Source organism: Eumetopias jubatus, unplaced genomic scaffold (genome assembly GCF_037043125.1).
Source record: "Eumetopias jubatus isolate StellerSeaLion01/CBP00866 unplaced genomic scaffold, mEumJub1_p1.0 scaffold_9, whole genome shotgun sequence".
In the NCBI taxonomy this organism is placed as follows: Eukaryota; Metazoa; Chordata; class Mammalia; order Carnivora; family Otariidae; genus Eumetopias; species Eumetopias jubatus.
This window is the reverse complement of record NW_028274815.1, coordinates 61,276,600-61,299,235: the sequence shown is the minus strand read 5'-3', so window position 1 is coordinate 61,299,235 and position 22,636 is coordinate 61,276,600. Positions and strand designations below refer to the sequence as shown.

At 45.5% G+C, this 22,636-nt stretch overlaps 1 long non-coding RNA gene across 1 annotated transcript; it reads right to left on the bottom strand.

The window, feature by feature from the left end:
- Positions 1 to 1,479: 1,479 nt before the first annotated feature.
- Positions 1,480 to 20,924, bottom strand: LOC114198288 (uncharacterized). Its single transcript, XR_003607080.1, has 5 exons — positions 20,749 to 20,924; positions 17,519 to 17,671; positions 7,550 to 7,779; positions 5,362 to 5,511; positions 1,480 to 1,563 (listed from the first exon to the last, which is right to left on the bottom strand). It is a non-coding gene; the product is annotated as an uncharacterized LOC114198288 (long non-coding RNA).
- Positions 20,925 to 22,636: the final 1,712 nt, after the last annotated feature.

The following is a 22,636-nucleotide window of genomic DNA, read 5'->3' as shown; positions in this document are numbered from 1 at the left end:
CCTCTTTCCATGCACATAGAGAGAAGAGGCCATGTGAGGACACCATGAGAAAGTGGCTGTCTACAAGCCAGGAAAAGAGACCTCAGCAGAAGTCAATTCTGGCAGCACCTTAATACAGGACCTCCAGCCTCCAGAACTGTGAGAAAATAAATTTCTGTTGTTTGAGCCACCCAGTCTGTGGTACTTTGTTATGGCAGCCTCAGTGAACTAATACATACCCCTATCCCAACCCCAATACACACACAACTACTACTCCTCAGCCAAGGAAGACTTATCAAGAACTACCATATGCCTGGTGAGTCAAATAGTAGATAGACTTCCCGTCCTCAGAGAGCTTATGACACCTTTGGAGAGATAAGATCAACCATGAAAAACAAACTGGAACAATACAAGAGGGGATTTGACCAAGGCTCTAAACTGCTTCTTGGGTGGAGCAGAGCAGCTGATACATTATTGTGTGACAGTGTCACCGGGTAGGAAACAGTGAGAGAATCATTTACCCTAAAGGTTCATGATAGCTACTCAAAGTTTCCTGGTTTTCTCTTTTAAGGTGCTTTTAAAAATATTTTGCTTAAAAAAAATACGTACTTTGCTTAGAAAGTCCCCAAAACGTCATCCTTGCTCGCCAAAGCTCGAAGGCAGGGTCTTGAAATTCCTAATGCCAAGTCCTGTCAAGGTGGTTGTCTGCCTTGTCTCATTGTCTGGGGCTCATAAGGGGTGATATACTCCTGGGCCTGGTGGTACCACACAGATGAAGAAATGGCCAGTGGTTGTGCTAATTAGCCTTTTACACACACTCATAAAATTGTGAAAGAACTTTTGCAAAACTACAGATGTTGTTGCTCTTCAAACGTTGAAAAAAGAACATGGAATCATGGGGCACCTGGATGGCTCAGTCAGTTAAGCATCTGACTTTTGATTTCGACTCAGGTCATGATCTCAGGGTTGTGAGATCAAGCCCTGCGTCCAGCTCCATGTTGGGTGTGGAGCCTGCTTAAGATTCTCTCTCTCCCTCTCCCACTGCCCCCTCCCCCCAACTCTAAAAAAAAAAAAAAAAAAGAACACAGAATCACGACAGAATTCAGGTTCTACCACATGTTCACAGAGGTATAGTTCTGCTGAATGGAAAATTCCAAACTTGGCCATAGAGTTAGAAACCCTATGGGCTTAATTCCCTCTCCAATCCTGTATAGTTTCTAATGACACCACTTGAGATCTCCAAGCCTGAGCCAAGAACAGGGTCTGACCTGAGAAGCCCTGAGACAGAATATGGACACCTACCGCAAAAGACAACCCAGTGGGATGGGGTACTCAGGATCATTCTGGGTAGGGAAACAAGAAATGGGATTGTTAAAAACAAATTCACCAGAGATTTATGCCACAACTTTACTTGGGCTGGACATATTGTAGCCCAGACAAAGAAGGGAGGCATGGAATAGAAGAAAAGCAATAGAAAACGTCCTGGACATTTACCTAATTGTCTGCAAGAAGAGCAATCCCCTTTATTGTCAGCCTCCTCCATCCAGATTGGGTTCCAGCAGCTCATCATAGTTATTCATCCTCCTGCCAGAGAAATGAGCTCATGACCGGGACTGAGCCAATCAGTTTCCCCATCCATCTGATTGATTCAAGGATTGGCATAGGACTAAGCAGGGAAATCAGGATCCTTCCCCAAGAGGAAGAAGAACCATCTTCTGCTTGGGTCACGTGAACCAATCAATATGCCATACCTCCTTTCTTCTTAAACTGATCCCAATGGTAATTCTGTGACTTAACAACCAAAGGACTTGTAACTAATACAGTAAGCATGTGGACTCTTACCAGTTGCCTTCTGGTTTGTATCAGACCTCCCACTAGGTCCTAAAGGACACCCTGGGAAGAAGGGAACTTGGTTCTCTCTCAGAGGAAGTGGGGGTGGGGGGGTATTTCTGCTGGTGGTGACAGTGACACTGTCCAAGGTGTCATGGGGAAACAGTTGTGGGGAAGTCTGCCAATGTGCCACCCAGCAAGGTTGGTGTTCTGGCTCAGGGGGACTCTGTGAACAGAGCCAATGAGACCAGATTCGCTCCATAAGTTCCTCCAGCTGGGAAATGCCATATCACTCCCAGCCACCTGCCTTTCAGCAGAGCTGGCAGGAGAAGCCACAACCCACAACACTTCAGTATATCCAGCAAGCACTAAAAAGGAGTTCAATGTAGCACTTTAGAGCATGAGGTCTGTATCAGGGAAACCTGCGTTTTAATCCCACTCCTTAACAACCATGGGATCTTGGTTAAATAACAAAGCCACTTGAACCTCTCTTTACTCATATGTATAATGGGGATAACAGAACCTAGCTCACAGGGTAGTTGTGAAAGTTAAATGTGATCATGTATGTAAAGCACTTAGCATTGTAGTAGGCACAGTTGGAATTATCGTATCATTATTATCGGCATTCTTATTAGGAAATACTCTGAAAACTGGACTCTGAAATAAGTCAGGATCCGACCCTGTAAAATTAAAAGTGCATTCTCACTGGGAAATAGCTAGCAGATCCTTCCGACCTAGAGAGGCAAATTCCAGGGTTGGGTCTATTTCTTGCCTTTATATTCTTTCTCATTTATTTTTTGATTTATGAAAACGCATCCATCATTTTCTAAGGAAAGCCTCCAGACACATGAACAAAAATGATAAAAATGCACAACGAAAATAAATAAAACCATTCAGCATGGCTAACAAGTCAGGCATTTGGCCCCAGTGAGGTAGATAAATCCAGAGCTGGGCTCAGCACTGGGACCCAAAGGTCAACAGGCTGGGACTTCGCTGAAGGAATAAAAGAGAGGAGATTCTGAAGCTTCAACTAAAATGTACCAAGAACCTAAGAGCATATTACCTAGAGGCAACTCCCAAAAGGGTCTCCAAGAAGCCAGGTCTAGAAAACTCCCTGCTCATTCACTAGGGCATGTTTTCAGAGAGCTCGCAGATTTTCAAAGTTATGCCACCCACCCCTTTTACCTACAATTCCCACTTCAGTGACTGAGGGAACATCTAGGGGAAGAACATTCAGTTAAGAGAATGGGGGCACCCTAGGAAATGTGCCAAAATCACCCCTCCATCCTCATCTCCTTAGTCCAGAGACATTGCTATAAGGGGACCCTCTCTCTGAAGAAATTGCTTTGGGACCCAACATTTCTAGCCTCTAATATAGATATTTTATTTTCACTTTAGGCTGAGAACATGTGAGAGGAAAAGTGAAAGTGGAAGCCCAATAGAGGCAAGGAGGGATGCTTATTGTGTGAGATGGAAATGGCGTCCTCACCGGCAGAGCACAAGTGCCTTCATATAACCCAGGTAGGGCTCCTGATGGGCAACTGGGTCCTCCTGAGTGTCATGCTGGACAGGCTTTGCAGGGTGCCTTCTTGCCCACAGCCTGAGGGGGTTGCCTGTCATGGGTTGTTTTGGCCATTACTGACAGAGCAAGGTATTCATTGATAGATAGCCAGGAGGGCCAATGAAGTGGCCTAGTATAAAAACTGTGCCATATCTGGCAGAGCCAATAGATATTCTCTTGGACATGTGCCTGTGAGACATGAGGAACCATCATCTGCAAGTAATGGTGATGCAGGAGAAGAGAAAAAAGTAATTGAATCGCTCCAACTACCCAACACTGGAGTGGACAATAATGGATATCTACCTCAGAGGGGTAGAATCCCTGTTAATAACAAGTATTAATAACAACATGGTCCATAGAGTCACTATCAACAGCAACCATACGTGCTGAGCACAACTTTGTGCCTGGCAGTGTTAGGCTATTATACATGTGGTATCAGTGAATCTTCACAAGGACCCTACGCAGTCAGTACCATTATTATCATCATTCTGCAGATAGGGAAAATGAAGCTAAGGAATCAGCACAGCTGTTAAATTAGCAGAGTTGGAATTTTCACTGGGCAGTGTGATTATGGAACATGAGATTTCATTCATTAGGTTACATTCTCATATGGCCATGATCATGTCCTGGTCCTCAGTGAAGGCTGCTCTGTGACTGCTCAGATTTTCTGTTCTTCCTCACCTCCCTGTGTCCCTGTATGTCCTTCTTGTAGTCCTCCACCAACTAAAGTGATGTCATAGTTCCATAAACTGGAAGCATCTAGCTGATAGAGACACAAAAGTCCCAAAAATGTGGCTTGTGGGGACAGGAGAAAACAGCAGTTCCAAGAGGTTAAAAGGCCCTCGTGTACCCTTCTGAGTCTTAAAGGAGGAAATAAAAGCTAAAGCATTCAGCACAGTGAGAACTCATGCCAGCAAGTCAAGCCACAGAAGCTATGTGCCATGAATATCAACATCAATCAAGCAAATCAATAGATGTGTAGTGAGCACAGCTACAGGCCAGTCCCCAAGACATCCATAGCGCTGCTTGGCAGCTGGAGTGGGGAGGGGTCTGGGGAGGGGTCAGTAATAAGATAGGGAGAGGGTCAAGTTGGTGGAACTCCAGGCTTCTCATTCCATCAGAACATTTCCACTTGTTCTTTTTACACATTTCAGTTTCCACTTTAGATTCTATTTGAATGAAGAGTTCTGTTGCATTTTTTTTTTAAATCTCAGTCAACAAGTACTTCCTCAGCTCCTACTATGTGCCCAACATTAAGGTGAGTTCAGGATGTGGGGAGGTGGGAAAAGGGAAAGCCATGACCCCTGCCATCCCATAGCTTAGCACAGTAGTAAAAACACACAGGGGGCCCACGTAAATAGAGAACAGCCCTGGAAGATAAGAGGCAGCACAGATCAGAAATGATTTTGAAGTTCAGATTATGAAGATCTGAAATAAAGCAGTAAAGAATGGACAGGACTGGGGGTGCCTGGGTGGCTCAGTTGGTTAAGCGTCTGCCTTTGGCTCTGGTCATGATCCCGGAGTCCAGGATCAAGCCCCACATCGGGCTCCCTGCTCAGCGGAGAGTCTACTTCTCCCTCTGCCCCTCCCCCTGCTCATGCTCTCTCTCTCTCTAATAAATAAATAAAATTAAAAAAAAAAAGGAATGGAAAGGATTTGCACAGGCAAGAGGGAGAAGAGGAAAGGACGGGCAGGCTGAGGATGAAGAGTCCTCTCGGCCACCGTGGAAGAGCTGGGGCTCCACAAACAGCTTTTTGGGAAAGAAAAGAGCTGTGTTAGCCATCACTCAGGAGATGAGACTCAAGGCTGCCCTATAAAAAGTAAATACTTCTAACTTACTCCAAGGTGGCTCCAGGTGGACATGCCAGTTGTGGGGAGATAAACCTTCCAGCCAGCTGCAAATGAAGGACACAAAGGAACTTTCCAGCAGCCTCAAAGCAAAATTTGTGAAGATTCTACAAGACATTGTTCCAGAAAATGAATGGACTTACCTGTTGATCCTGGGACCTCCAAAATAGGGCAGTCAGCAGACTTGAGCCACATGTATAGACTCTGCTCCATAACTAAAAACCTCCAAAAGCAAATTCTTGGAACCCATATTTAGAATCTTTCACATTCATGCAAAGGACCAGCTCTATCCCCTATCGAAGGAGAAGGAAAGAAGAGAGAGGATTTACTATAGGAGGACCAGAGCTTTTCCCTGGAGCAGCCCGTCCACACCACAAAATGAAGTTGGATCCCTTCCCAGGGTCCAGAGAGCCAGTCGGTCTCCAGGGACCTTGGGTTGGGGCTCTAGGGAAAGCCATACATTTTCTAGGTCCCTGTGGGCACAGCTCTGATGTACTGGGGGTGGGAGGTCAGACTTTGTCTACATTTATAAGCAAAACTAAAGTTAGAACTCATCCCCAACTCAGGCCAAAAGAGGAGAGCAGAGCAAGGAGGCCTCAAGGAGTGAGGTAACTTAAGTATACCTTACACGGAACACAGTAGGTTTTCTTGTTCTAAGATTCCAGTTTTACAGATTCTACTCATTCCTTCCTTTAAAAACAGCTAAAAAGTACATGCACATTTGAATTTTCCTGTTTGTGCAGCGGATGTTGAGACAAATTAAGAAGGAATGTGCTTACCACCAAAATCATCGTCTTTTTCATAGCAAGGTGGCAGAAAGGGCATGAAGTTCATGTTGCCCTATACTTATAGTAAATATCTCCTTTCCTAACACAAAGGAGATATTTCAGTGACCCAGGCCAGGTCAGCCAGACCCTCTCCAGTAGAGTCTGCTGGCATCACATAGAAAGACTGTTTCTCCCCATGTCAGCTGATAGCTTGTGAGTTTGAGGGTTGCCTACCTCAGGGAACTATCTTGAGAGACGGAGAGCAGAACAGAACTCACAACCTGGTGAAGCCCCCAGATCCAGCCGCACCTGCATCCCTAGTTACAAGAGCAAGTAATTTCCCTTTTTTGTTTATTACTAGTTTGAGCTGAGTTTCTGCCACTTGCAACCTAAAGAGGCCTGCCTACAAATCCCAGCCAAGGCATTTGCCTTAGTTGGTCAAGCCCCTTTGAAGAACCTGCAGCCACTGCTTTTGAATAACAAGCTCCTTGCTCCATTTGACCACTGACTACCAGACAACACAAACTCTTAGACCAGTTGAGCACAGCAAGTAAGTACTTCATCCCTCTGTCCCTCCCTGCGTCTCTTTGCCACCCCCTTGGTCTTGCCTGTCAGCCTTCAAACGATACCAATCCCATCCCACTTCCCCCACACCCACCATTAACCCTTCACTCCAGTGCCTCTCTCTGCCCATCTTTGCTATAAGTTCCTCACCAGGGGAAAAAAAATAACCCTCCTTCAAAGAAGAATAACTGCCACAAATTGTGTACCACGTGAGAGGAAACCATGTCCTGCTTCGATAAACATCCTGTAACTGCTTTGTAATGGCTGTGCTGCCCTGTTGGGACACTCTGGGTTGTGATGCTCACACAAGAAAAGCAGGTAGGTCCCAGTGCCCGGAACATGGGGCACTCATTCCCACACACAAAGCAAAGACACAGCAGTTGCTCTCTGAGACTCAGTTTCCTTATATTTACGCTGGGAATCACGTAGCATTAACGACCACCAGAGCGATGTCCAGGATGAATCATCCCAAACTCGATCAAGTCGACAAAGATAAACGGCTCTGTGGGGAGGAATTCTAGAATGGTCTTTGAGTAATAATAAAACAACAGCGATGCAATAGGTGGCATATAGGGAGTCTCACATTCCAGAAACAGTGCTGAGCACGTGACATGCTTGATTTCATTTAAGCCTCACAACAGGCCCATGCAGTAGGAACTAATTATTGTCTCTGTCTTACAGATGTGGCTCCTGAGGCTTGGAGGGAAGGCGGGACCTGTCCAAGGGCACTCAGCTGGGTGACCACAGAGGTTGGAAGTCAGGCTTCCGTGACTGAGCCCTTGGGGATATTAAAGAACTGACCAGCCACTCAGAACCTCTGTCTCACTATCTCCACAACGCAGGCTATAACAACTGCCTTGTTTCCTCCCAGGGTTCCCGAGTGAATCTATGGGAATGACCTTGGAGAAATAGACAGCTCGGGGAAAGCCCAGGAGGATGTTATGACCATCTAGGCAATCGGTCACAGGTGACAACCCAGACGGCGGCCTGTCCATCTTACCCATTTCACCCACAGAAGATGCCAGTAACGTGCGTTTCGCAAAACAACTGTCCTCTAGGGGCAAACGTTCGCTCCAGAGCAGTCCCACATGAAGTCTCTCCTCCGGCCGGCCTGCGGGCCCCAGCAGGCAGCACAGATCAGTGCCTTGGAGGCTTCAGGACAGACAGTCCTGGGTTTACTCCTCTTCCAGCGTTCACTGTCTATGCCAGCTCCAAACCTTGCTTCCTCATCTGTGAACGAGGAACAGTAATAATACTTATTAAAGGGAATTTTCTTTGGCGGCAGTGGGAGGGGGGAGTATTTTATCTCTTTTAACATTATGAACTATTTTCAACATGGAAAATATAAGTAATAATATATAACCCATCAGCAGTTTAAAAGATAAAATATAATCACTGACACCCCACTTGTACCCCACTCCATCCATTCCTCCTTTCCCCTTCCCAGAGGTAAGCAGTCCCCTGAATTTAATATAGAACAAAAGTTGGTCAAGTTTTTCCATAAAGGGCCAGATATTACATATCTTCAACATTGTGGGCTCCAGGGTCCCTGTCATAAGTATTCAGCCATGCCCTTGGAGCACCAAGGCAGCCACAGACAAGACACAAACAAATGCATGTCCAGTGTTCCAATCAGTTTTATTTACAGACACTGAAACTTGAATTTCACATAATTCTCAGGTGTCATGAAATATTGTTCTTTTTTTTAAGATTTTATTTATTTATTTGAGAGAGAGAGTGAGAGAGAGAGAGCACATGAGGGGGGAGGGTCAGAGGGAGAAGCAGACTCCCTGCTGAGCAGGGAGCCCGATGCAGGACTCGATCCTGGGACTCCAGGATCATGACCTGAGCCGAAGGCAGTCGCTTAACCAACTGAGCCACCCAGGCACCCCAAAATATTGTTCTTTTGATTTTTTCTTATCAACTACTTCTTTTTTCCCAGGTTTATTAAGATATAATTGACCTATAACTTTTTTTTTTATTTTTTTTTAAAGATTGTATTTGACAGAGAGATAGTGAGAGCAGGAACACAGCAGGGGGAGTGGGAGAGGGAGAAGCAGGCTCTGCGCTGAGCAGGGAGCCCGATGCAGGGCTTGATCCCAGGACCCTGGGATCATGACCTGAGCCAAAGGCAGACGCTTAACCACCGAGCCACCCAGGCGCCCCTTGACTTATAACTCTTACCAACTACTTAAAACTGTAAAAACCTTTCTTCATTCACAGGCCATACAAAAGAAGGTGGCAGGCTGGACTGGGCCAGTGGGTGTATTTGCCAGTCAATCCCTGGCATTATATCATTCCCACACGTATTTTAATGCTGCAGTTCCATATGTGCATATCCATATAGACTACTGTGTGGTGTGTCTCAAAATTTCATATAAATGGTACTCTATGGTACACTTGCTTCTACAACTGATGACTTTTTTAACACTATGTTTGCTATTTATCTGAGTTGTTACCTGTAACTATTCATTTTAACTGCTGTATAGGATTTCACTAGATTAATTTACCACAACTTATCTTGATGGACATTCCGATGGTTCTGTTGTTTTACAGCTACAAAGCTGGAAAAAGCACCCCCACATATACCTCCTTGTGCACAGGCACCAGAGTTCCTTCTCTAGGATTGCTCCTCCAAGTAGAACTGCCCAGGCATGGGGTATTTTTTGATCATCTAATGCCAGAATCGTAAAGAACTCAGCACTAAGCCTGACACTGGTGGCCCATGTCCCTCTGGCTTCAGAGGATTCCTCTGGATCCCCCTTAAGAACCAGGCAGAGGGGGCGCCTGGGTGGCTCAGTTGGTTAAGCAACTGCCTTCAGCTCAGGTCATGATCCTGGAGTCCCAGGATCGAGTCCCGCATCGGGCTCCCTGCTCAGCGGGGAGTCCGCTTCTCCCTCTGACCCTCCCCTCTCTCATGCTCTATCTCATTCTCTCTCTCAAATAAATAAATAAAATCTTTAAAAAAAAAAAGAACCAGGCAGAGGATTTATTAATAATTTTAAGTGTTTTTAAAAAGTGCTTTAAAATAAATACTTTTAAATTTAATTCAAAACTATTATGGGCAAAATGTGTGGGACAAATAATGGGATGTACAGGCAACCAAGGAGGGAATCTGCCAGCTAGGTTAGGGTACTCAGCAATGTGGGGCTTGAAGTTAGAAGGGATACAGGGAATGTGGATGCTTGCATGAAGGTGATGACATAGGCTCAGTGTCAGGTGTGGCGTGGTGTGCAGGGGAAATCCAGACCAGGCTGGCAGGAGCTCAGGAGCTCAGGAGCTGTGTGGGAAAGGAGAGAGAGAAAATTTGCAAAGCTCTTTTGGTGGGCTCTGAATGCCAGGCAGAAGTATGTGGCTTGGCTTGCTGGGCAATGGGAGTCAAGGAAGGGCCAATCCCAATGAGAAGGGCAAGAGCTACCTGGAGGGGGTGTTAACTCAGCCTGTTTGGTGGAACCCTGAGAGTTGACGGAGCCAAGCCAGAGGTGAGGTCAGGGCATTCAGAAGCCAAATACAACACTGGCAGCCTCATCACCCAAAGGGAGTCTCCAGTAGCCTCTATTTGCAGGTCTCAAGTGGTCAATGCTACCATCACCCTGCTAGATTGGACCTTCAGAGAGTTCTGCTGGGAGCCAAGGCTGAGAGCCAGGTTTTTTTTTTTTTTTTCAAGTTTTTATTTGAATTCTAGTTAGTTAACATACAGTGTAATATTGGTTTCAGGAGTAGAATTTAGTGAATCATCACTTACATATAATATCCAGTGCTCAAAGCACGTGCCCTTCTTAACGTCCATCACCCATTTAGCCCATCCCCTGCCCTCCTCCTCCCCTCCAGCAACCCTTAGTTTGTTCTCTACAGTTAAGAGTCTCTTATGGTTTGCCTCCCTCTATTTTTTCTTCTTCCTTCCCCTATGTTCACCTGTTTTGCTTCTTAAATTCCACATATGAGTGAAATCATATGGTATTTGTCTTTCTCTAACTTATTTCACTTAGCATAATATACTTTAGCTCTATCCACCTCATTGCAAATGGCAAGATTTTGTTCTTTTTTATGGCTAAGTAATATTCTGTTGTATATCTATACCACATCTTCTTTATCCATTCATCAGTTGATGGACATTTGGGCTTTTTCCATAATTTGGCTATTGTTGATAATGCTGCTATAAATATCAGGGTGCATGTGCCCCTTCCAATCAGTATTTTTGAATCCTTTGGATAAATACCTAGTAGTGCAATTGCTGGGTCATAGGGTAGCTCTATTTGAGAGCCAGTCTTTGAGTAGCACATTCCACACTCTGGTCCTGGTTGTGGGTGAGGGGAGGATGGACAAAGCTGCTGCCCGAAATCAGACACAACACGGAAACTGGTGTGTTTGTGTTGTGGCTCTTTCCAAGGCTGAGCCCATTGCAAGCCAGCTTGGCCTTCTCATGCAGTGCCTTTAAACTGATTTAGCATCTGTGCTTCAGGCAGAAATGGGTATACTATTATTCATCCAGCTAGGACGGCAGTCTTAGATCTCCCACTTTAACCTATACATAAGTCAGACAATTATTGTTTTTAAAGGGGGAAACCATGGTTAAGACATGAAATCGGAGATAGAGAAGAAGAAATTCAATAGCACCTCTTCATTCATTCATTCAACATATACATATTTATTAAGCCCCTTTCGCATGTGCCGCTGTGACAGGTACAGTAGGGCCACAACAACGTATAAAGCATGACGCAGAAAGTCCACCTTAGAGGTCAAGACAGCCAGACAGCCGCTGTTTTTTTTAATAGTAATACAAAGCAGCACATGGTAAGTGTCAGAATCTTTTGAACAATTAACACAATGGGAATTCAAGGTAATAAAGAAAGGTTAGGGAAAGCCTAGGAGAGGCATTTCATGGAGGCATTTTTGAAGGATTGAGAAGCTGAGAGAAAGCAGGAGGGGATCCCAAACAGACAGATTGGAATAAGCAGGTTTACCACGGTAAAAATGAGCAAGGCACATTTGGGCTGAGTGAGGCCTGGTGCTGCGGGCTCCTCCACTCACCAGAACACAGCCACACAGTCCTGGCCGAGGGATGTTCATTGCCCCATGTGTCAATACTCTCTCTTCCCCACTATCCTGGTGCTGTAAGCCCTGACCCTTGCTGCCTCCTCCCAGACCCCTGTGGGAGCCAGGTTCCCCGACAACGTAGACTCCGTGGCTTATTGGCCTTGTTAGCTTGGGCAGGTCACTCACCCTCTCTGAGCTTCCGCTTATCTGAGGATTGTGCCCTCACTCACCCACTGTTGTAAATATCAGAGAGAGCCTACACTGAGTCGCTGTAAGTAGGAAAGAGTCCTGCAGACTTGTGTCATCATCACATCTGTTATGCTAACAGTAAAAGATTGCCATGTGAACATCAAGAGTATAACCAGCTACAAAACCTGAAAGGATGAGATCAGGCCATAAGCAAGAAGGGCATTCCATTTAAAATGGAATCTTCAGCCACAGGTACCATGACGGCTGGGATTCTGGGCCTCATCACTACTTCCCTCTCATTGCTGTGAGGACAGAAAGGATAGACGGAGCTGATGGGTGGACAATTGGAGAGTTGGTGAAAATTGTTAAAGATGTTATATCCATAATTTACTGTCATGCTGCTTGGCACTTGGGCAGGACATCTCTTCTCTCTAGGTTTGTTGGGAATGGCTCAGAAATACAACCTAGAAGTGTTCTCTGTGTCTTTTCCCACATGGGGGCTACAATTCTGGAAGGTAGTAGTTTCCAAATGGTGTCCCCACACCCCAAGAGGAGCACAAGATGAACCACTGGGGTGTGGGAAGAAAAGATGAGAACTTCTAGTTACAGTTTTTCTAATATATAATTACATTAGTTGTCTATTGCTACATAACAAATTGCCACAAACCTACCAGCTTAAAACAACACAAACGTATTATCTCAGTTTCTGGAGGTTGAAAGTCCAGTTGGACTTGATTGGGTCCTCTGTTTAGTGTCTCACAAGGCCAAAATCAAGGTGTGGGCAAGGCCACATTCCTTACTGAAGACCCTGGGGCAGGATCCTCTTCCAAGGTATTCAGGTGGTTGGCAGAATTTAGTTCCTTGTGGCTATAGGACTGATGTCACTGTTTCCTTGTTGGCTGTCAGCTGCGGGCCAGTCTTTGCTCCTAGAGGCTGCCGGCATTGCTAGTCACTCTTTCCATGGTGACTCCTCTCAAAACAGTGGGCTGACTTGTTCTCACACTCCAAATCGCTCTGACCTCCCCTTTGCCACATGCCTGTGACCCCAGCCAGAGAAAGTTCCCTGCTTTTAAGGTCTCATGGTATTAGATGGGGCACACCTGGATATTCCAGGATAATCTCTCTATTTTAAGGTTCTTAACTTTAATCATATCTCAAAGTCTCCTTTGCCAAGTAAGGTCACAAGTTTTCAGTTTCCAGGAACTAGAGCAAGGACACCTTTGGAGAACCTTCTGCCTATCACAATTATAAAGAAAATAAACTTTACTAATATTTGATAGATTGCTGCTCTGGGAGAGAGGATCAGTGTCAAATATGGTACCAACAGTGTCTTTAGGAAAAGGTGGGAATCCCATACGAGGAGGAGTTGGTAACAACACCCTCACTCGTTTGTTTGCTTTTAGCACAGTATGACAGATTAAAATTTATGCCTCCACAGAGGCTGGGATTCAGAAATGAGAGCCCCAATTCTCATCTTTCATTTGGGCTTATATATCTTATACTTTGTTAGTTATTACAGCCCAGGTATTGAAAAAAACATATCTAGAAGCAGACTTTTGATTCACTATGTCACAGAACATTATCCCAAGATTTTCAAAAATAATGAGCCTATCCAACCCCACTGCTCTCACTAAAAATATGATTATTGATAACATACTTCAGTACAAAAAGGTTTTCATATTGTTGAGAGATTAAAATTGTTATTTTAAAATATTTATTTCATTTATATCAATTGCTAAAATTTTATTTAGGAGTTTGTTTTTAAATATATGCAACATGTAAGTACAAAATGTATGTGTACATAAAGTATAAATAAACAAACATATGTGAAGCATACATTCTCAAAAATGTTTTTACTGATAAAGTTGCTCGAGCAGGGTTTAGAGTCACAGACAGAGACTGTGGTGGGGTAAAATAACTGCTGGAGTTATTTCAAAGTTCTTCAAACTTCCTAAATATGCTGCTTTTTAAAATATTTGGGGCTTTGGCTGTGATTAATTTTTCAGGCAATTTGGAGAATTTATTTTCCAGGTAGCCGCTTCCCCAGGCTCTTGTTTTGGCCGAAGCGTGTTAGGAGAAGAAAGTAGTTTTCTTTCAGGTACTATTTCCTAAGGTGCAAACTGAGAGACGGGGTCTGGGCCTCCTGGTTGCTTGCGTTTGGGGTCCAGCAGGAGGTGAGAGCCTCTGAATGGCCGTGCCGGGGGGCTTCCTGTGCAAGACTTTACACATTTGCAGTCCCATCAATCCAACACCTATGGGACAGGAAGCCAATGAGGTTTGTGGAGCCAGATAGCCAAATAAAAAAGGATCACTCTTTACTTTCCTAAAGTTAATTAATGCTGAACGGAGCAGGCCAAGTACAAAACCGATGAGGCTTTCTCTAAGCGAAGACTCCACATTTTACCCATAAAGCCAAATAACCCTGATCCTGGGACTCCCACAAATGCAGGGCAGGCCTAGCTGGGAGGTACAAAGGAACTAACACTTTTCTCTTCACACTCCTTCTGGTGTTTCCCTTCTGGGTCTTATTTTTATTCATTTTTCCAGTTTATAAAACACACTCACCGATGGGCCCTTGGGGCACATGTGGAAAAGCTTAAAAGACACAAGTACAAAAACAGACTGACTTAGAGTCAAGAACGAAAAACATAAGAATTCTCCTCCATCTCGCCCCCACCCCTACTCCTGCCCCAGTTACATTCTGGGCCTTCACCCCCCCTATTTCCTGAAAGGGCCATAAAGCTGGGATTTTTCAGAAGAAAAAAGAGGTGGGTGTCAGAACTATTCTCTAATATCTCCATCCAAGTCTTACTCCAGAGTCTAGTCCTGTAGCCCGAGGTGGTTTGGCAGAGGGGTTGCTTGAACAAGGAGTTCAGGACTCAGCAAAGGGCAGTGGGGCCTCTTCATCTAGTTCCAGGCCCTGGACAGCCTCCAGGACATCCAGGTCACTTCCAAGATCTCCAGGATCCAGACCCTGTGCATACCAATTAGAAGCTCCAATTTCCCTAACAATAAAAAATTATTAAAAAAAAAAAAAAAAGAAGCTCCAATTTCCCACACCAGGAAGGGAAATAAAGACTATACTCTTTGAGGGCTGCCTAAACAATTGCTTTAAAAGGACCACTCAGGTATGCCTGGGTGGCTCAGTCAGTTAAGAATCTGCCTTTGGCTCAGGTCGTGATCCCAGGGTCCTGGGATCGAGCCCCACGTCGGGCTCTCTGCTCAATGAGGAGCCTGCTTCTCCCTCAGCCTGCCACTCCCCTTGCTTGTGCTCTCTAATAAATAAATAAAATCTTAAAAAAAAGGAATGCCTGGATGGCTCAGTCAGTTAAGCTTCTGCCTTCACTCAGGTCATGGTCCCAGGGTCCTGGGATCAAGTCCCTGATCGGGCTCAGCAGGGAGCCTGCTTCTCCCTCTGCCTGCCACGCCCCCTGTTTGTGCTCTCTCTCTCTCTCTCTCTCTCTCTGACAAATAAATAAACTCTTTAAAAAAATAAAATAAAATCTTAAAAAAAATAAAAGGGCTACTTAGCCCTCCCTTTTAAAAAGAGTGCTGGCAAAATTATTTTAATCTGCTCTCTTAGACAGCTGACAGACAACTTGAAGTATAGAAAAGAAAAGACATGGAGAAGCAGTGTCACTCAATCATTCCCTCTTCCTTTAAACATTTATTTATTTATTTATTTAAGATTTTATTTATTTATTTGAGAGAGAGAGAGCAGGGGAAGGGGCAGAGGGAGAGAGAGAAAGAATCTCAAGCAGACTTCCCACTGAGTGGGGAGCCCCATGCCTCGCTCGATCCCACAACCCTGAGCCATGACCTGAGCCAAAATCAAGAGTTGGACACTTAGCCAACTGAGCCACCCAGGTACCCTGAACATTTATTTATTGAGTACCTACTATATGCTATGGGCTAGAGATACATCTGCAAATGCAACAGACTTGCCCTTACCCCTGTGTCTCTTATAGTTTAGTGTGGAAGACTGACAGTAAATAATCATACCAAATATGTAATTTCAGTTGAGCATCACACAATGGAAAAAAAGTGCAGGGCTCTATGAACGTGTACCTCAGAGTCACCAACTTAGTCTCTGGGTCAGGGAGGACCTCTCAGAGTACATATAAGGGGAACCCAAAGGATGCAGGGAAGCAAGGGGCAAGAGCCTTCCAGGCAGAGGCCATTACTGTGCAGGAGGCCAACATCCCACAGCTCCACACAGGGAAAGGGGCATGAGATGCAGTTTGAGAAGAGCCCCACATACAGGGTCTGGCTGCCAAACTCAGGGTACAGTTTTCTTCTAAGTACAATAAGTGGACTGACATGATCCAATTCACATTTTTAAAAAGATCACACTGGCCCATGTAGAACTAACCACCCACAGCCTAGAACCCTCCCTGTCCTGGGAGCTCTGAGAAACATGGTTTGAAAACCATCACCTACCTGGCGAAATACGATCATGGTCTTCAGTCCCCTCAGAGCCTGACCTCTGTGGTCACGAGAGGTGCTTTCAGGTGGTTTGCTAAGAATCTCACGTGTAGGGGTGACTGGTTGAGCATCAGACTCTTGATATCAGCTCAGGTCATGATCTCAGGGTCGTGGGATCGGGTCCCACATCAGGCTCCACGCTGAGTGTGGAGTCTGCTTGAGATTCTTTCTCACCCTCTCCCTCTGCCCTACCCCTGCTCCCGTGCTCCCTCCCTCTGTCTCTCAAATAAATAAATAAATAAATAAATAAATAAATAAATAAATAAAATCTTTAAAAAAAAAAAAGAATCTCACATGTAGTGGACACACAAGAATATGGACAGAACAGACAGGATTCTGGGGCACAGGAATGTGTCATCTAGCAGAAGGTCAAGCAGGCTGCACAAAGTAGCAAATCCCCAAATGCAGTAATCAGGCAAAAACTGAGAGTTGACTTCCGGGGAAGCATTCTCTTCCTGGGAGATCTGGCAGGCAGCAAGAGGCCACTGTCCACTCCTGATTTCCCTCACTCGGTCAAGCACTGCTTTCTCTACCAGGCAGTCACACTCCTCAGCTACAAAAGATTGAAATAAAATAAGGCTGTCTCCATGGCCTCTTAATCAAATGACGAAGCATGACAACTGTCAGGACACTATTTTTCCCCCTGAGGCCTGTGAACACATCCTTCTTGAGGCAAAGGAAAACAAGCAAAACTAAACCATCCTGTAAAGCTTTGGGTACACATTTCTCGAAATGTCACTGAGGACCAGGATCCTTGAATCCTCCTCCTGTCAGAGGAATCTTCCAGAAGGACACCATTCTCCAGTGCCTGTTATGCTGTGGTATTTTCACAGGAAAGGGAAGCAGGGCCTCTTCAAATTGGCTACATGCCCCAGGTCCCCCCAAAGTTAACATAATGCATGTATTCTGCTCTTTCTTTACAAATACAGAGCTGAGATGGGAGATGGGGGGTAACAGGAGGGGGGAGGGCAGTCCTCTGTGATTTATTAATCCTGCTTCCACCCTTCATCCAATGCATGAATAAATGAAAGAAAAGGTGTACTCAGCTGAGGGGGAAAAAAAAGAAAGAGAGAAAGAAAGAAAAAAGAAGGGAACAAGAGATACCCGCCTGGCCAAAACATGAAAAAATAAGCAATTTTCCCAAAAAGCCATTGCATAGGTTAAAATCACCCCAGGGAATGTTTAACTTGCTCCTTGGTCATTTATTTGAGCTTTAGGCCACTCCTGGGCTGTGGTGCTTAATGGAAAGAGTATTTACCTTAGCAACTGCAGCAAACCGGGGATCCAGCAGGCATGCTGGGAGGACACAAAATACCTTCACGAAGGAGGCCATCAGCTAAGAAAATGTCAGCCTTCGCATTTGGGGATGCCATCAAGGGATCTTTTAAAAACATTTTTCTGCTAATGATGGCTGAAGGTGGAGAAAGAGGAAAAGAAGAAAAAGCATACTCAAGTTTGCCTTCTATTTTTCACCACCACCCCTGCTTTCTCCTTCTACTCCTCCTCTAATGAACAGTATGCAAAGAGGTAAGGCAGACTGGGTAAAAAGGATCATTTGGGAATGGGGGTTCAGAAAGCAATGCCTTTCTTCATGCCATCTTGTTGCCAACAGTCACTAATATGTATATACAAAGCTCCATATAAAATCCTAGAGGTCATTTACCCCAGGAGACAAAAGGTAAAAGTTATCAGTGCATATACTCTTGCAACTCCCCATAACCAGTCATCTGATCCCCAACACTAAAATCTCACTGGCCTGTGTCTAATATCAGGCCTACAGTACATATACTGCAGGTACATGCACACACACATGCGCACACACACCCCAGGCAGCTCTCTTGTTTTCAGGAGCATGAGAAGCAACTACTACTTAGATGCAGCAAACTGGACCAGATAACACAGCTTCTCCCTCTGCCTGCCACGCCCCCTGTTTGTGCTCTCTCTCTCTCTCTCTGACAAATAAATAAACTCTTTAAAAAAATAAAATAAAATCTTAAAAAAAATAAAAGGGCTACTTAGCCCTCCCTTTTAAAAAGAGTGCTGGCAAAATTATTTTAATCTGCTCTCTTAGACAGCTGACAGACAACTTGAAGTATAGAAAAGAAAAGACATGGAGAAGCAGTGTCACTCAATCATTCCCTCTTCCTTTAAACATTTATTTATTTATTTAAGATTTTATTTATTTATTTATTTATTTATTTATTTATTTATTTGAGAGAGAGAGCAGGGGAAGGGGCAGAGGGAGAGAGAGAAAGAATCTCAAGCAGACTTCCCACTGAGTGGGGAGCCCCATGCCTCGCTCGATCCCACAACCCTGAGCCATGACCTGAGCCAAAATCAAGAGTTGGACACTTAGCCAACTGAGCCACCCAGGTGCCCTGAACATTTATTTACTGAGTACCTACTATATGCCACGGGCTAGAGATACATCTGCAAATGGAACAGACTTGCCTGGAGTGCTAGGGCCCAGACCACGAAAAGAGAAGCACTGGACATTTACATCTTCCAAGGAGCTCCACAGAGCTCTCTGCCTGGTGACTTAGCATAAAACCAAAGGTTGGGTTCTCCCAGCTTTTCATGGGGAGGTCTGCTAGTAAACAGGGGGAAAGGGAATGCAGAGAATAGTGGGGGGTGAAAGGAGGTGGGGAGGGAAAGGTGTAAGTCCAGAGGGAAGCCACCATCTGGGACTCTTCTTGCAAGCAATGGAAAGGAAGATCAAGCCCGCACCTCATCTCCCCCCACATCACCTGAGCCATCACCATTTCAAATGTGGTGTTCAGCCTCAGAGTCCAGTCTTTAGCACTGGCAACAGAGTGCACATCTGTGCTTTTAGAACCAGATTAGCAAATGCAGCCTCTGAGTTTGACTTGATAGGCTAGATGCAGGAGCAAATGAACCCTAAATGCACTGGCTTCACGCAACAGAAGTTTGTTTCTTGCTCACACAAGATCTTGGAGGAGTGCTCTGGTCTGTGAGCAGCTCTCTCCCACACCATCATTCAAGGACCCAGGCTCCTTCTGTCATTTGCCTCTGCCATGCTTTGAAGTTTCATTCCCGACCGTAGTTGGTGAAAGAAGAAAAGAACATGAGAGAGTCTTGACCAGGAAGGGGCACAGTCCACGTCCACCCACATTCCCTGATGAGAAACTGTCATGTCTCTAACGTGGATGCAACAAGGGGACAGAGACATGTAGCGCCTTCTCAGTGACAACTCTATAACATGGAAAATGACTATCTTTTCCACAGTAACTCAGAATCTTATGCTCCCAGGAAAAAATCTTGGTTTACACATGATGAATAAGACAGAGACTATGTTCAGTTCACTTGACTTCTAACTTCTCTTTAAGGTTAGGGAGGTGATCGGGGCACCTGGGTGGCTCTGTCATCAAGCGTCTGCCTTCGGCTCAGGTCACGATCCCAGGGTCCTGGGATTGAGCCCCGCATCAGGCTCCCTGCTCAGCGGGAAGCCTGCTTCTCCCTCTCCTACTCCCCCTGCTTGTGTTCCCTCTCCCGCTGTGTCTCTCTGTCAAATAAATGAATAAAATCTTTTAAAAAAAAAAGTTGGGGAAGTGATCAAGGAAGAGGGAGGCCAAGTATAAGTCACATACCTCCCTTTAATTTGTTTTGGTTTGATTGGCTGGTTAGTGCATGAGCAGTGTCTCAACTGCCCCCCACCCAACCCTAGGCTTGACCACGTGTGAAGATTTGTATTGGTTCCACTGTCAAAAAACGGTGAAGTCCAAGTGTATCATTGCCTGCAGAGCCCCGTTCCACCTGGTCCTGGCTTACTTTACCAGTCTCCTTTCTGGCCTCCCACCCCATCATTCAGCCCACATACCAGCCACATCCAGCTCCTTCTGCTGCCCAAGCCCACCATGCTCTGTAATACCTTTGCACCTTGCACACTGTTCCCTCTGCATGCAATGCCCTTTCCTCAGTGCCGTGCCTGGCGAACCTTTTCGCACCATTCAAGGTACAGCACAAACATCCCCTGTTCCCTCCTTTCTCATCCCATAATCCTTTGAACATGCATCCATTAAAGTACTTAACACATTGCTCTATGTCAGGAGTGCCTGTCTCTGATTAGACCAGCAGTTCTCAACCGAAGTGATTTTGCCCCCAGGAGGCATCAGGCAACGTCTGGAGATATTTTTGGTGGTCACACTGAGGGTGAGGCAGAGCAGGGAGGGGGTGCCATTGGCATCTAGTGGGCAGAGGCCAGGGATTCTGTTAAACATCCTACAAAGCATAAGACAGCCCCCAACAACAAAGAATTATCTGGCCCAAAATGTTGATAGTGCAGAGGTTAAGAAATCCTGATTTAGACAGTAAGTTCCTCAGGGTAAGGACATTCCATATTTTCAGAATCCCTTCAAAACATCACAATGCCAACAATGCAGAGAGTAGGCCCACTATAAATGTTAGATAGAAGGAGAGACACATGTATCAACATCAAAGCAGACTGAAGAACAGTGAAACTAAGCTTACCTCCTGAGATGTTGGCACGTAACAATGTGGAATCTCCAAACCTAGAGCTTCCGTAGCCAGAGAACAACTGGCTAAATTGCAGGGGCCACCAAAAAGAAACTCCAGAAGGACAAGCACTCTTCCAGGAGGTTACCTCTAAATTAGGCATTTAGCTAAATATATTAGACATTATTTCAATACACAGTTCAAACTTTGGTTTCTTTCCCTCTCTCCCTCCTTCCCCTCCTTCCTTCTTCCCTTCCTTCCTTCCTGCAACTTATATTCTGCTAATTGATTTGTATAAATTACATTTATCAATTTGCATTCTGAACTTGTTTGGTTCTGCTTTGTGGATCTTCACACACTTTAGTCCTTGGGAGCTATGAAGAGGCAAAGTGTTACATAAACTGGTTAAAAAGCCTATTTTCAGCAATAACATATGTTTTAAACCAGACTTATTTAACTGAGGTTCACCTGCTGCTACTCCAGAGTAGGCAAGAACTGAATAGGTGATTATTAGATCTAACCGCTGTCACTCCCGTTGTGTCCCTATCCCAGGCCCTGCAGAAATGCCAGTTAAAAAAGCTGTGGCACTGCAGGAGTCATCCCCTCCTTGTCTCATGGACTCCAGGTGTCCCTCTTCCATTGCCAAACTACCCCCAGCACAGCGAAGGTGTCAGAGGGCTACCCCCACCCACTGGGTATTCCATGACTGTGGCCCAGGAACTCTATAGGTGGCAAGCTCAGAGACCTGCAAAGCTCTCTCCCTGTGTATGTCCCACACGCCACCATGCCCAGTGAAATCTTCAGGATTTTGAGAAGCATGTTCAGTTGAGTTCAGCTCAGGCCAATTCCAAAAGTTTTTACTGAACAAAAGCTCTGTGCCAGGCACTGTGTTCAAAGCTGAAGATTTAAATAGAAATAGAGAACAGAACCATGGGGGCAGGGGGAAGCTGATAACTAATTGCAGGGCTGTGTGTAAGTACAGTGATAGCAGTAAGTACGAAGGGCCAAATGAAAAGAGAGGCCCTGCCCTGATCATGCCCCCTCAGAGAAGAAAATGGTGGCTCCCGACCGAAGAGGAGTGGAGGGCAGATGCTGACCTAGCCTTAACTAAGTCCCCAGGCTTAGGTTCCTGACAAATTTGATGACAACCCTGTGCCTGGGCCTCCCCTTGGACTTGAGAGGGAACCAAGCCTCCCTTGTCCAAACCCCCAGGCCTCCATTTCATAGGAGGGGTTGGGGGTGGATGACTAAGTCAGGCCTATCAGGAATTGAGCCCACTGGGACCTGGGGGTCTTGTGCAGACTAAACATTTAAAACCCTGAACTCCCACAGATGTCAGTCTGGCTGGACGGCACAGTCGGACACCTCTGAATGGCCATCCACTCCCTGTCTGAGAATAAACAGGACCATGAACTGTTGGAATTTTTTTTGGTATGAGTGTTTGTGTGAGTGTGTGTGTTTCTTCTTTAAGGAAAGAAAGAAAATGGCATTTCCTTGACCCAGAGGTCAGAGGCTCAGCCCTTCCCACCTCAGCCCACACACACACCAATTCCCTCAGCCCCACTAGTGACTGCAGGAGACAGACTTTCCCATGACTCTGTCCCTCCTCACCCGCACCCATCCAGATGTTATCAACGCTTCTGATCCTTCTCTTGCATGAAGACTGACCCTCACATCTCTGGCTGCAGGGCCTCCTCCCTCCAGGAGTCATTATCTGTGTTTCAAACTTGTTCAAAACCACATAACCTGAGAAATGAGCTGCAGTGGCCTTGGCTGATTGTGCCCGGAGCCATGGCCTGTCTTCCCGATGTTACACTGGGTACGTAAATGGGCGGCTCAAGGTTTTCACCTGAGGCTGAAGGAGTGGCCCCCTCAGTCCCTGCTGTGGCCCCCCTACGGCGGA